The sequence below is a fragment of the Chelonia mydas genome, chromosome 3 (genome assembly GCF_015237465.2).
Source record: "Chelonia mydas isolate rCheMyd1 chromosome 3, rCheMyd1.pri.v2, whole genome shotgun sequence".
In the NCBI taxonomy this organism is placed as follows: Eukaryota; Metazoa; Chordata; order Testudines; family Cheloniidae; genus Chelonia; species Chelonia mydas.
The window spans coordinates 17,080,248-17,092,641 of record NC_057851.1 but is presented as its reverse complement, the minus strand read 5'-3'; the positions used below and the strand labels follow the sequence as shown (position 1 = coordinate 17,092,641).

The following is a 12,394-nucleotide window of genomic DNA, read 5'->3' as shown; positions in this document are numbered from 1 at the left end:
AAAGTGCATGGAAGCACATGAGGCCTGAAAAATTTTGCACAACCATACTGGACCTGAGAAGAAGGGAGAAGAGGATACTGAACCTCGCTGTGATCCAAAAGAACTAGAACAATAAAGCAGTCTCCTCCAGGAAGCTCCTTTACCAACTGAAAGTAAGGAACTGACTAAAGTTTGGAAGGTGCCGTTTACACACTCTCTAAGAGGAACACAACGGTCATGCTCTTCACTACTACTGTTGTGCTCAAGAATAAAAACAAAACTTCACAGCTAAGGGAGTTCGGTTAGTCTCATACTAAGGAGCAAAGAGCCAACAGTGAGAGTCACAGGTGGTGAGCCAAATTTTCTGCTAATCTAATGCCACTTAAATTAATGGACTAATGCCAGCAAAGAATCTAAGTGTGAGATATGATTGCAGGTTTATAATCCATTTACACTCCTTTTACTTGGATGGAGAAAGGGGAGAATGAAGGGAAACTGAACTTACACCTTTTTAAAAAAATATATATAAATACACACATACACACTCACGCATGTGTAGAAGAATGTTTCCTTTCCCACTCTATACTTTTAATCTACAATCATATCAAATACAAAATTCAACAAAAACTGCTCACATGCAGTATTGTTATATTTTCAACTGTACCTTTCCTTTCAATATTTTTAATTTCTCTTCTGGAGTTCTTCTATCCTGCAGAAAAACATATAGCAAGATCCAGAGGCTAGAAGTTTAAGATAGACAAATTCTGAGTAAAAATAAGGCACAAAACAACAAGGGCAATTAACCATTTGAACAATTTACCAAGAGTAGTGGTAGATTCTCCATCGCTGGGAATTTTTAAATCGAGACTGGATGTTTCTCTAAAGATATGATCTAGTTTAGGGGTTCTCAACAAATTTTTTGGTGGCCTCAACTCTTGCTGGTGGCCACTCTGACAATTTTTCCCAAAATACTTAATTAACTTCAGGGGAAAATAAATAAATAAATATGCACATATACGTGTCCAAATCATGGTAATTTATGTAGAGGTTGACTTTTTTAGCAGATTCAATAATAAAAATAATGTACAGTTGTCTCTGTTCTTTACTGGACCTAAACAGAATAGAAACACAAATAAGGTGCTTTGCACATTCTTGTCTTTTTTTCTTGTTGCTTCTTTTGCTTTTTGGTTGCTTTTTTTAAAGTCTTTCTACTGCAAAAAGTAATCTTTGTATGTTTGTTAATATCACTTGGCTACAGCTGCTGTCTGGCTATCCAGAAGCCACCACTGTTCCCACAGGTTTACTGATTGAGGAAAGTTGCTGATGCAGGACCAGCATATGCTTTCTCCATCAAAGAGGCCTCTGACACTTCTTCTGGTTGTTTCTGAAATCCACAAGCACCACCTTTGTTTTATCTGAACTGCACTTCAACCACAAAACATATAGTTCCAATACGATCTAGGCCTGGGCTTGAAAAAATTTACCATTCCATGGTAAATACAAAGGATTATGAATTAACCTAGAAGGTCATCATCCACATGGACAATGAAGTCGTCAATGACGACAAGCCTTGACAATTCCAACCAAGTTGATAAGTAACTCAGTTCGCTCAGGAAATCAGAGGTGTAGAAGTAAAGCAACACTATAATTTAATCTCATGATTTTTATTAAGTGGGCACTCTCAATTCAATCTAATTTTGGAATAAGAGTTCTGATACATTTAGGCCATTTATACAATTTGGGAATTTCAGAAGAAGATTCCCATTAGTGCAACTATTGATTCAGCTGCACTGAAATTTGTATAAGTGGACACCCTGGTATAAAAATGGTTTTCATCATGGTAAAACCAGCTCTCTCAATCATGTATTTTATGGAATAATATGCCACTCCATTCCCATGTCCTTAACCTGTGGCCACATCCAACACAATGATACTGTTCATATCATTTCAGCAACACTTGATACAATAGAGTTTTCTCCCTATTATTTTACTCCCTTCAACATCTATAATCTTGTCTCCCTCTTCTACAATTCACCATCTTCAGCAACATATTCAATTTCAATATTTTTTAAAATTAATTTCTTAACTGATTTCTTAACTACATAGTTTTAAAGGTGTCCAAATTATTTCAATTAATATTTTCTTGTTTCTCATTTTACAAATATCAAATTAACCTCCTGAAATTTACTTGTATTAAACAACTAAATGTTATCAGGAAATTTGCTTTACCGACTGATACTCAAAAGTATCACTACTTCTGCCTTTATATCTCCTTGAAATGAGATTTATGATTTGTAGATATTAACATTGCTCATGAGACCAATGTTTTTATTTACCTTAGAAAATCAGGGGTCGGTAACCACTGCTATATTGTATATTTGTATATTCTGAACAGCAATGCAAACGTGCAAAGATGTCTCAGGGTATTGATGAACTGGGCTACTAAAGGATTTTTTTTTATTTAAGATGATTGTAACAAGTGGGGAAGAAAACAAAGAGGTGACCTGCTAAAGAATGTATCTTGTTTCTACCATATCAGGCAGGCCTGTTATGATGCCCTATTTAGAAGAAAATACTACTTGTTTTTTCTTGAGGGAGGAGGGATGTTCCACTAAATATTATACTATGTGGGCTCACTTTCTAAGCATTTTTATTCGTCAGACATAAAAAGATATACACTTTTTCCAAAAGAAAGTCCAGGTCTATATCTTTTGTATCTGTCCTTGTATACCAATACACTTTAATGACCTATTTGTTTTTTCTGCACCTAGCCTATTGAAACCATCTCAGCCAAAAAAGATACACAAATGCAAATCATTCTCAACTGATGAAGAGTTGGCTAGGAGTGCAGATTTAGGGGGGAAAACTATAACAAAAGTTCTGAATTCCATTGTCTTCTGGAAGATTAAAAACTTGCAGAGTTCTCCACCATGTTCATACATGTCCCCCCACCCCATCAGCAATTTGAGGTGGAAATCTGGATCTTCAATTTTACATGCTAGGAGAGAAGGAAAGAATTCAAGATTACTCTCTATCATCCACATTTCAGTCTGTTCTTCCTGTTCTGCGTTCAACCTATAACCTTTATAGGGAAGCATTAATAACCTGCTGGAATGGGCACTGGAATGGGACTCAGGAGACATGGGTTCAATTTCTAACTTTGAAGCCAATCTGCTGGGTGATCTTGGGCAAGTCATTTCCCTCCCTATACCTCAGTTTAAAAAATGGGGATAAGGATACTGACCTCCTTTGTACAGCACTTTTAGAGCTACTAATGAAAGTGAAGTAAGTGCTAGGTATTATTAATTATGATCAACATTGTTATATTTGGGGTCAGACATTTTGACTGAGTCACGGAAAGGTTCCATAGCTTCCCTGAGCTGTTTTCTTGTTTTGTTTTTTGGTTCTTGTATGGTTCCAGATCTTTGTTGTTAATTAAATCAAGTTAGATTTCCCGAGACTGACAATAGTGTCATCCTCCTGTAATTTGCCAAATTCCTTCAAAACCTCTTTCAATTGCTTTTGTAAATTTAGTGCTTTCTTTTGCAGTCTTTTGTAAAATGCTTTGACTTAAGTACTCTTCATGCTCGGTGCAAATTTAATTATATTTATGGTAGTTGGAAGAAAATAGAGCAACACAGCCTTACTAAAAATTCCATCAAGTGTCACTGGAGAACTAAAGCATAAAGCCTGCTTTTTCCATTCAACCAACCATGAAGACTGATCATGGATGCCAAATTATTTTTGATCTTCCTCAATGTGCTTGAGGACTGTGTTATGGGTTGCTTCTTTCTCAGAAGCATGCTGAACCACTTAAGAGTCAGAAGTTTACGATGTTTGCACCCTGAGCTCTCCTCTTTTTCATTTTAATTTGGTTGTCTGAGGAAAACCGCAAAGAACTCTCCTTGTCATAATTGTCCCTGAATATTTGGATGACACATTTAGCTACTTGGACATAATAAATATTCTGTGGTTTTCTTTTCTCACACAGACTCAATAGCATTACATAGGAATAATGACTGTATGTATACATGCAGTCATTACTTTTCAATTACTTCATATTCACCCATCTATCCTGCATCAGTGTCAATGATTATTTTAATTCTTTAAATTTTCCTCTGTTTCTTTATTTAAAGCATCTAGTAGCAAGCTTAAATTTGTCTGGAGAAGTACATTTGTGATAAGAAAAGGAGTACTTGTGGCACCTTAGAGACTAACAAATTTATTTGAGCATAAGCTTTCGTGAGCTACAGCTCACTTCATCGGATGCATTCAGTGGACATTCCTGAATGCATCCGTTGAAGTGAGCTATAGCTCACGAAAGCTTATGCTCAAATAAATTTGTTAGTCTCTAAGGTGCCACAAGTACTCCTTTTCTTTTTGCAAATACAGACTAACACGGCTGCTACTCTGAAACCTATATTTGTGATGAGTGCTTCAATCGTTTATTTAAATTGCTCGCTTTGTGTTAGGTTGAAAGGTGACATTTATTGCATAAAAAAGATTGTGACTTTCTTACCAAAGTCTTTACTTTCAATCGTTTGTATGCCATAGTCACAGACAGATTGTTGGGTTTTTTGGATGTCAAAGAACAGAAAACATTCCTGATGTTGAACAGCTGCTGGACAGTCTTGGAACTGACTTACATAATGATTGATGCTATGTTTCAATGGTGACTATGGCATCAGAAATACCTTACTTGCAGAATCATCAAAACTTTTTCAATGTTTTGCTCTTCTGCTTCAATAACCAATCTTTAATTTAGCTGCACATTTGATAAATCTGAAGAAGCCTATTTTCAGAACTTTAAAAGAAGTATGAATCCTTTCCCACTCACTACTTCATTCTTGACAATGTTTACATTGTACATCACAAGAATCATTTTTATTACTTCAGTATATTCAACTTCTGATTTCCTACAACTTCCTTCAACTTCAGGCATGTCAAGTCATACAGATGTTTACTAATAACTAAAAATTAAATCCTACTCTTTTCAAGTATTGATGAGCAGTTTTGACATTTACTAGTTAGAAAAAGAAAACCACCTGGTGCAGTGGTGCTCCATTTTTTGGCATATTGGTACCCAAATTTTTATACAGGGACCACCCCATTTACCACTATGAAAAGGGCAGAGTATTTGCAATTACCTGATACCTGTTCACAACCGCCACATTAAGAGCCCCTGGTTTAGTTAATTTAACACCACAAAAATTGAATACAAAAAATTAGCCAGTTTTATATTGAACTATGTTATCAGACATCTTTCCCACCTTACAGAAATTTCTAGATTCTATTATCAAAGCATTTGAAATATATATTGAGTTCATGTATTAATTTAAATTTTAAAAAAAGGGTGCATAATATATATCATTTGTAAAAGTTCTTTCAGATTTATGATGTAAGATGCTATAGAAATATCATATAAGGTAGACAGCCAAATTTCTTCCTCTCTACTGCTATTGAAACAGCAATGTGTTTGTTGTACGTATTTTAAGTTACGTCAAGAAACCCTAAAGTGTATGGCTAGGCACTCCTCTTAGCAGTCCTATAAATCTAATTAAATAAATAAGCAAAATTATTTGGGTGAAGATCACTGAGCAGGAGGATCGGAGGAATGCTGGGACCTGAAACGTCCATCGCAGTTGGACAGCGACCAGTGGGGTTGCGGGAATTGAGACAGGAGGAGATTTGGTAGGGGCAGCAGGAACACTCACTGAACACCACTAAAGCAAAAGACCTTCCAAAGGTAATGAGGAAGCACATTAAAGTGACAAGACCAGACCAGGAGACCAGGAAAGTGAGTCAAAGGAAAAGGGAGAGCAAAACAAGAAGCCAGCAAACCAGGGAGAAAATAGCAAAGAAAAAAGGATGGAGAAATATACCTGGAGAGATACATAAGCTCATGGTCCTCTCTCTCTGCTCTAGAAGTGGTGTGAGGGCTTTTACTGCCCAAACGGGGAGTGATATATTTGTAATAAAATATATCACACACTGAAATGACCAGGTCATAGCTACAACCAGAGTAACAGAAGACTAAAGGTCATCCACGCCTAGGTACTGGAAAAGAGCTTTATAAAGATTGATACAGTAATACATTCAATTACTGGGCTGAACATCAACAGTTTATCAGTACACAGCCCATTTAGGGCAGAAAGTACAGAACAATATACCACACGCAACTGAAAGTACAGGGGGAATTGGGTGATCAGAACGTAATTACTTGAGCTAATTACCTTGCAGAACCCCAACCTGAACACAATTCTGGGAAAAAATACCATGGGATCTTTAATGAAAAGTGTCTGTGACCTGTTTTAAGACTCATCTGAAAGATGGCAGCTCCATAAGCAGCCTCCATTAATGCTACACTGGGATACTGGTTTAGTACTTAGAGGAAAGAGCGCAACTTACTATATCATCAACACCATTTCCCGAATGTTATTTGGAGGTCTTATTCACATATTAATTAGGTCTTATCCTGCTTCACTTCTGAGTTCCAAGGAGGTCAAAATCCAGAATAGTATGACTGCAGAATATGACCAGCAGTTTCAAGCAAAATGTGTAATTATTTCTCTATATGAAAATTAGCCATTAGTATGTGACCCAATTCAATTCCCAGATTATCATAAGCAAAATGATTTGGTAGACTGCTTTTGAAAAACTCTATCCCTACATGTCCATTTGGGCACATTAAATGATATAATGTCAAACAGGCTTTATGTATACTAGAATATTGGCAGGAAGTTGACCACTTGGAACAACTGCTCCATTTCCCACTATGCACAGATGTGTGAACAACACAGTACAGTACTAAGGAACAAATTACATGATTTATTCCTGAATTTCTCATGCCAGGCCTCAAAGTAAGGAACACCACTAAAACAAGAAGAAAAAAAAAACAAAAAAACTAGCTTTCGTTAAAAAGATGGGTTTCCTCAAGAATCTGCCTTTAACCGAAATCTTTTTTTATAACTTCATAAGAATTGTGCAAGTTTTAGCTGAAATACTCCCATTAGCGTTACTAAAACCAGTAAAACGAAGACTAAACTCAGATTTGAAAATACAGGAGCATCTTTAGGAAGGATATTTTTCTTTAAAGAACTTTTAAACACAAGTGCAAAGCAGTGTCATTTTCTTTTTCCTACGTGACCCAAGATCACTGAATTTTCCAATGTTTTTATTTCAAATACATAGAATAGCCATTAAGAGTCTTAGGCACTGTCAAAAAGGTAACCATCAAAAGGAAATTCCAAACCAACAAGTCCTTACAACTTGTAAAAACAGAACATCAAGTGAAAAAGGAAAGACAATAATACTCATTAACCCGCATCAAGCGTTTTTCAAAACAAAAATGTTATGTCTTTTGCTATTCTGTTTGAAAGGAAAAAATACTTCTTTAATTTTTACAAATTTGTACACAAGTTTTAAAACTAATATTTTAAAATTAAAACAAAAACATGTCAAAAATATTTGAATGTGTTTCAACTGTTGACCATTAAAGAGTAGCCATGACTATATACCCTGCAGAATAATCTGTAAAGGTATATTCTCACACCTTTAATGTGGAAAGAATTATTTCAATTAATTTTTGTACATTTAGAAATTTGAATCCAGAGATATATATTGTTACAATGAATCATAAAAATGCTGTATAGTGCTTATGTTCCATGTAACTACAGTGCTTTATGTCAATCCCCAGTTCTGTTTGTGCTCCTATTAGCAATTAAGTACAATGGAGAGCTCTATGTTGCTACTGAATAATGTTGGCAGTCCTACTTTTAGCTAGGAACTTGTATTACAGTAATCAGAGTGCCCCTCAAGTAGCTCTTAAAGTACTTTTAATGCTGCCTTGCCTAATTAAATTAGGTTAATCTTATCTAAATGTCTAAAATGTCTAACCAATACAGTGGCATTATTAAAAAACTAGAATATTAGTTGAGAAATAAATACATGGCTTTTAGTTTTTTGCAACTGCGTTAAAGAATCATCTCTCAATACTGTGGAGTAAGTTAATGTCAATGTCTAATTAAACCCAATCGTTGCAATCACAATTCCTATATCAGTATCTTAAAGATATCCAAAAATTGGTTTTGTAAATTAACAATAGGAACGCAAACACTTGCATGTATTTTATGGTTAAAAAAATGTTTACTTAAAACGTTTTTTAACAGTTTGAGTGAGGTTCAAAATTGAAGTTTATAAACCTACTTTCATAAAATTATCATTTTGAAAAGTTAGCTGTGATAAGTCTGATAAATTTTGTTCCTGTCAGAATATTTTAATATCAAGCATAAAACACTTGCAAGTCAAATGTTAATAGTAAAATGATAATTCTGAAATTACATAAAAGGCAACCAAGCCTCCCATTACTCACAAATTTGTTTTTAAACAAATTAAGTTTAAAAACAACACACCTCAGTTCCTCCTCTTTACATTCAAATGCACTAAATACTGCCATTCCATTTCAGAGAATAAAAATCTGATTCCTTGATCTATTAAGCGAGTTGATTTTCTTAATATTTGGTCAATACATAGCACATGTGATTTAGTTGGGGATTGGTCCTGCTTTGAGCAAGGGGTTGGACTAGATGACCTCCTGAGGTTCCTTCCAACCCTGATATTCTAGGATTATATCTGTCTTTGAATCTATCAAGTAAATCACCTGAAACACGTTACTCAACATAATACTAACATGTAATATGTTAGACATTTAAATCTCATATATTCCTTTCCCCTACGTTTGGGTCTTTCAAGTGTAGCGTCATAAATGTGTGCATATAACTTAATATATTCGAAAATGCCAAGAAAAACCACAAAAGGCGGGATGGGAGGGGAAAGACATGGAAGAGCAACAAAACAGATAGGTACAGCTTGTAGCCCTGCATCTATTGTATCAGGTATGGCCAACATTTTTACAGGATACTGTTGGCTCAATTTTAATCCATGGTATGGAACACAAAAATAAATAATAAATAATCATCATCTTAGCAATGCTCCCTGACTGGTATTTGCAAACATATTCAAGAAACAGCATTCCACGGGGATCTCAAGTCAATACTCTTGTGGAAGTAAACTCAGGCTCACAAAGATACAGACAACATTTTTGATTTGTAGAGCGCCTGCAGTCTGCTGCAACCTTTATCTTCCCATTCACCAGACCACCAGTAGAGCTGGGGTTCTCAGATCACAAATCTATGGTAGGCTTTAAAGAGATATCATTACAACGAACTTGAGAAGTAAATGAAACAATTGCCTCCAAACCCACATACATGACATGCCAATCCACCCATTTCACCCCAACACTGCAGCTACAACACTGTCTCATAACAAGTAATTTTATAAATCATGGGTTGGTGTGGTTTTTTTTAATTTCAGCTATTTTTTCTATATAAATATTGCTGTCTAACTGCCACATTGATTTTGGAACATTTTAAATCACAGAAAATTGTTAGATATTTTTAACATTATTTCATTGAGATCTGAGAGCCTACGAACATAAGAATAACCACACTGGGTCAAGACCAATGTTACATCTAGCCTAGTATCTCATCTTTCTACAGTGGCCAGTGCCAGATGATTCAAAGGGAATGAACAAAACAGAGCAATCATCATGTGATCCATCCTGATGTCCAGTCCCACCATCTGCCCGTCAGAGGCTTCAGGGACCTCCAGAGCATGGGGTGGCATCTCTGACAATCTTGGCTAATAGCCATTGATACACCTATCCTCCATGAACATACCTAATTCTTTTTTTAACCCAGTTACACTTTCAGCCTTCACAACAATCCTTGGCAACAAGTTCCACAAGTTGACTGTATATTTAGATGAAGTAGCACTTTCTTTTGTTTGTTTTAAATCTGCTGACTACTAATTTTATTGGATGACCCCTGGCTTTTGTGTTATGTGAAGGGGTAAATAACACTTCCTTATTCACTTTCTCCACACCATTTGTGATTATACAGCTCTCTGTCATATCTCCCCCCGTAGTCATCTCTTTTCCAAGCTGAACAGTCCCAGCTTTTTTAATCTCTCCTAACATGGAAGCTGTTCCATATTCCTAATCACGTTTGTTGCACTTCATTATCAATCTCTTAGACCTTAATATTAACAACAGCTTCCCATACTTAAAGCTACAGTATGAAATGCATACTGAAAGTGAAAATATGTATGCAGTAAAAATCTGAAAAGGAAGAAGGGCAAAAGCTTCTAATAGGTTCTGCTAGCTTTTGGCTAATGTTTTTCTAAAGAAAAAAGACCAACACCAAAAGTGAATACTTGGAGTGTGCCTGACAATGTAAGAGTGCTCCAATGTATTCCAAAACAAATCCATTAGGTCATGCAAAGATACACACTTGCCTTTAGAAACCCTTGATTTGTATAAACCCTTGATTTGTATCTTGGTATGGATATGATTTTCACGACAATTTTACTTACCCCTTTCCCTCACTCCATAACAAGAAAAATCATTTGGATGTGCATTTTAAATCAATAGAAAGGAACACTATAAGTCCCTGGAAAAATCATAGAGCAGATCCTCAAGGAATCCATGTTGAAGTACTTGGAGGAGAGGAAGGTGATCAGGAACAGTCAATATGGATTCACCAAGGGCAAGTCATGCCTGACCAACCTGATTGCCTTCTATGATGAAATAACTGGCTCGTTGAACATGGGGAAAAGTTGTGGACGTGATATACCTTGACTTTAGCAAAGCTTTTGATACGGTCTCCCAGAGTATTCTTGCCAGCAAGTTAAAAAAAATATGGATTGGATGAATGGACTATAAGGTGGATAGAAAGCGGTCTAGATCGTTGGGCTCAATGGGTAGTGATCAACGGCTCGATGTCTAGTTGGCAGCCCGTATCAAGTGGAGTGCCCCATGGGTCTGTCCTGGGGCCAGTTTTGTTCAACATCTTCATTAATGATCTGGATGGTGGGATGGATTGCACTCTAAGCACGTTCACAGATGACACTAAGCTGGGGGGAGAGGTAGATATGCTGGAGGGTAGGAATAAGGTCCACAGTGACCTAGACAAATTGGAGGATTGGGCTGATGAGGTTCAACAACGACAAGTGCAGAGTCCTGCACTTAGGACGGAAGAATCGCAGGCACTGCTACAGGCTGGGGAGTGACTGACTAAGCGGCAGTTCTGCAGACAAGGACCTGGGAATTAAAGTGGACGAGAAGCTGGATATGAGTCAACAGCATGCCCTTGTTGCCAAGAAATGTTAGGCTACATTACTAGGAGCATTGCCAGCAGATCACGGGAAGTGATTATTCCCCTCTATTCAGCACTGGTGTGGCCACTTCTTGAGTACTGCATCCAATTATGGGCCCCCATTATAGTGTGGGAAAACTGGAGAGAGTCCAGCAGAGGGCAACAAAAATGATTAGGGTGCTGGGGCACATGACTTATGAGGAGAGGCAGAGGGAACTGGGCTTATTTAGTCCACAGAAGAGAAGAGTGAGGGGGGATTTGATAGCAGCCTTCAACTACCTGAAAGGGGGGTTCCAAAGAGGAAGAGGTAGGCTGTTCTCAGTGGTGGCAAATGACAGAACAAGGAGCAATGGTCTTAAGTTGCAGTGGGGGAGGTCTAGGCTGGATATTAGGAAAAACTATTTCACTAGGAGGGTGGTGAAGCACTGGAATGGGTTACCTAGGGAAGTAGTGGAATCTCCATCCTTAGAGGTTTTTAAGGCTTGACAAAGCCCTGGCTGGGATCATTTAGTTGGGGTTGATCCTGCTTTGAGCAAGGGGTTGGAGTAGATGACCTCCTGAGGTCTCTTCCAACGCTAATCTTCTATTATTCTATGATCTTAGTGCTTAGCAGCAGTACACTCCTCTACACAGCAAGCCAGAGAGGGTTAAGCCAAACTTTGGCTCACGCAGTACACCAGGCCCAAGGGACCGGCATACTGGAATGTGTGTGAGAAGCTTTCTGCGTTATGGCTGGTAAAAGTAGCAGAGAGCAGAAACTGAAGAGAAAAATCAGATAGAGGGGAATAAAAGAAGGAAATTAAGAAGAAACAGGAGACGACTGAAAAAGTACATACGGTTTACAGCTGACACCTAGTCAATAGTGTTCTCTAGTGTCTGTAAACAAAGGGGGGGGAAAGGGTTTTTAACTTCTCTGGCTGCTATTACTTTTTTCCTACTTGTCTGTCTATCTCTTCCTCTTTAGCAGTGAATGGGATGTGGTCCCTTGGTGCATGACTGTCAAACATTTTGACCCTCAGCTGTGTCACTCCTGTATTCATTCAGCCCTAAGTCTTTCTAGACACATTGAGTGCAGGGGCAACCTACAGTGTTTCATGTTTAGAATATGGTTTTCAGATCAGAGCACAATAACTACCAGCAGAAAAGTTGTAATGCAATCAATTTTCTTCCTATCACACAAGGAACCCCCTCTAATAAATGTT

General features: G+C 37.2%; 1 protein-coding gene across 3 annotated transcripts in view; it reads right to left on the bottom strand.

The window, feature by feature from the left end:
• ATAD2B (ATPase family AAA domain containing 2B) overlaps positions 1 to 12,394 on the bottom strand; it is a 165,226-nt gene that overhangs the window by 151,454 nt on the left and 1,378 nt on the right. The window lies entirely within an intron of this gene.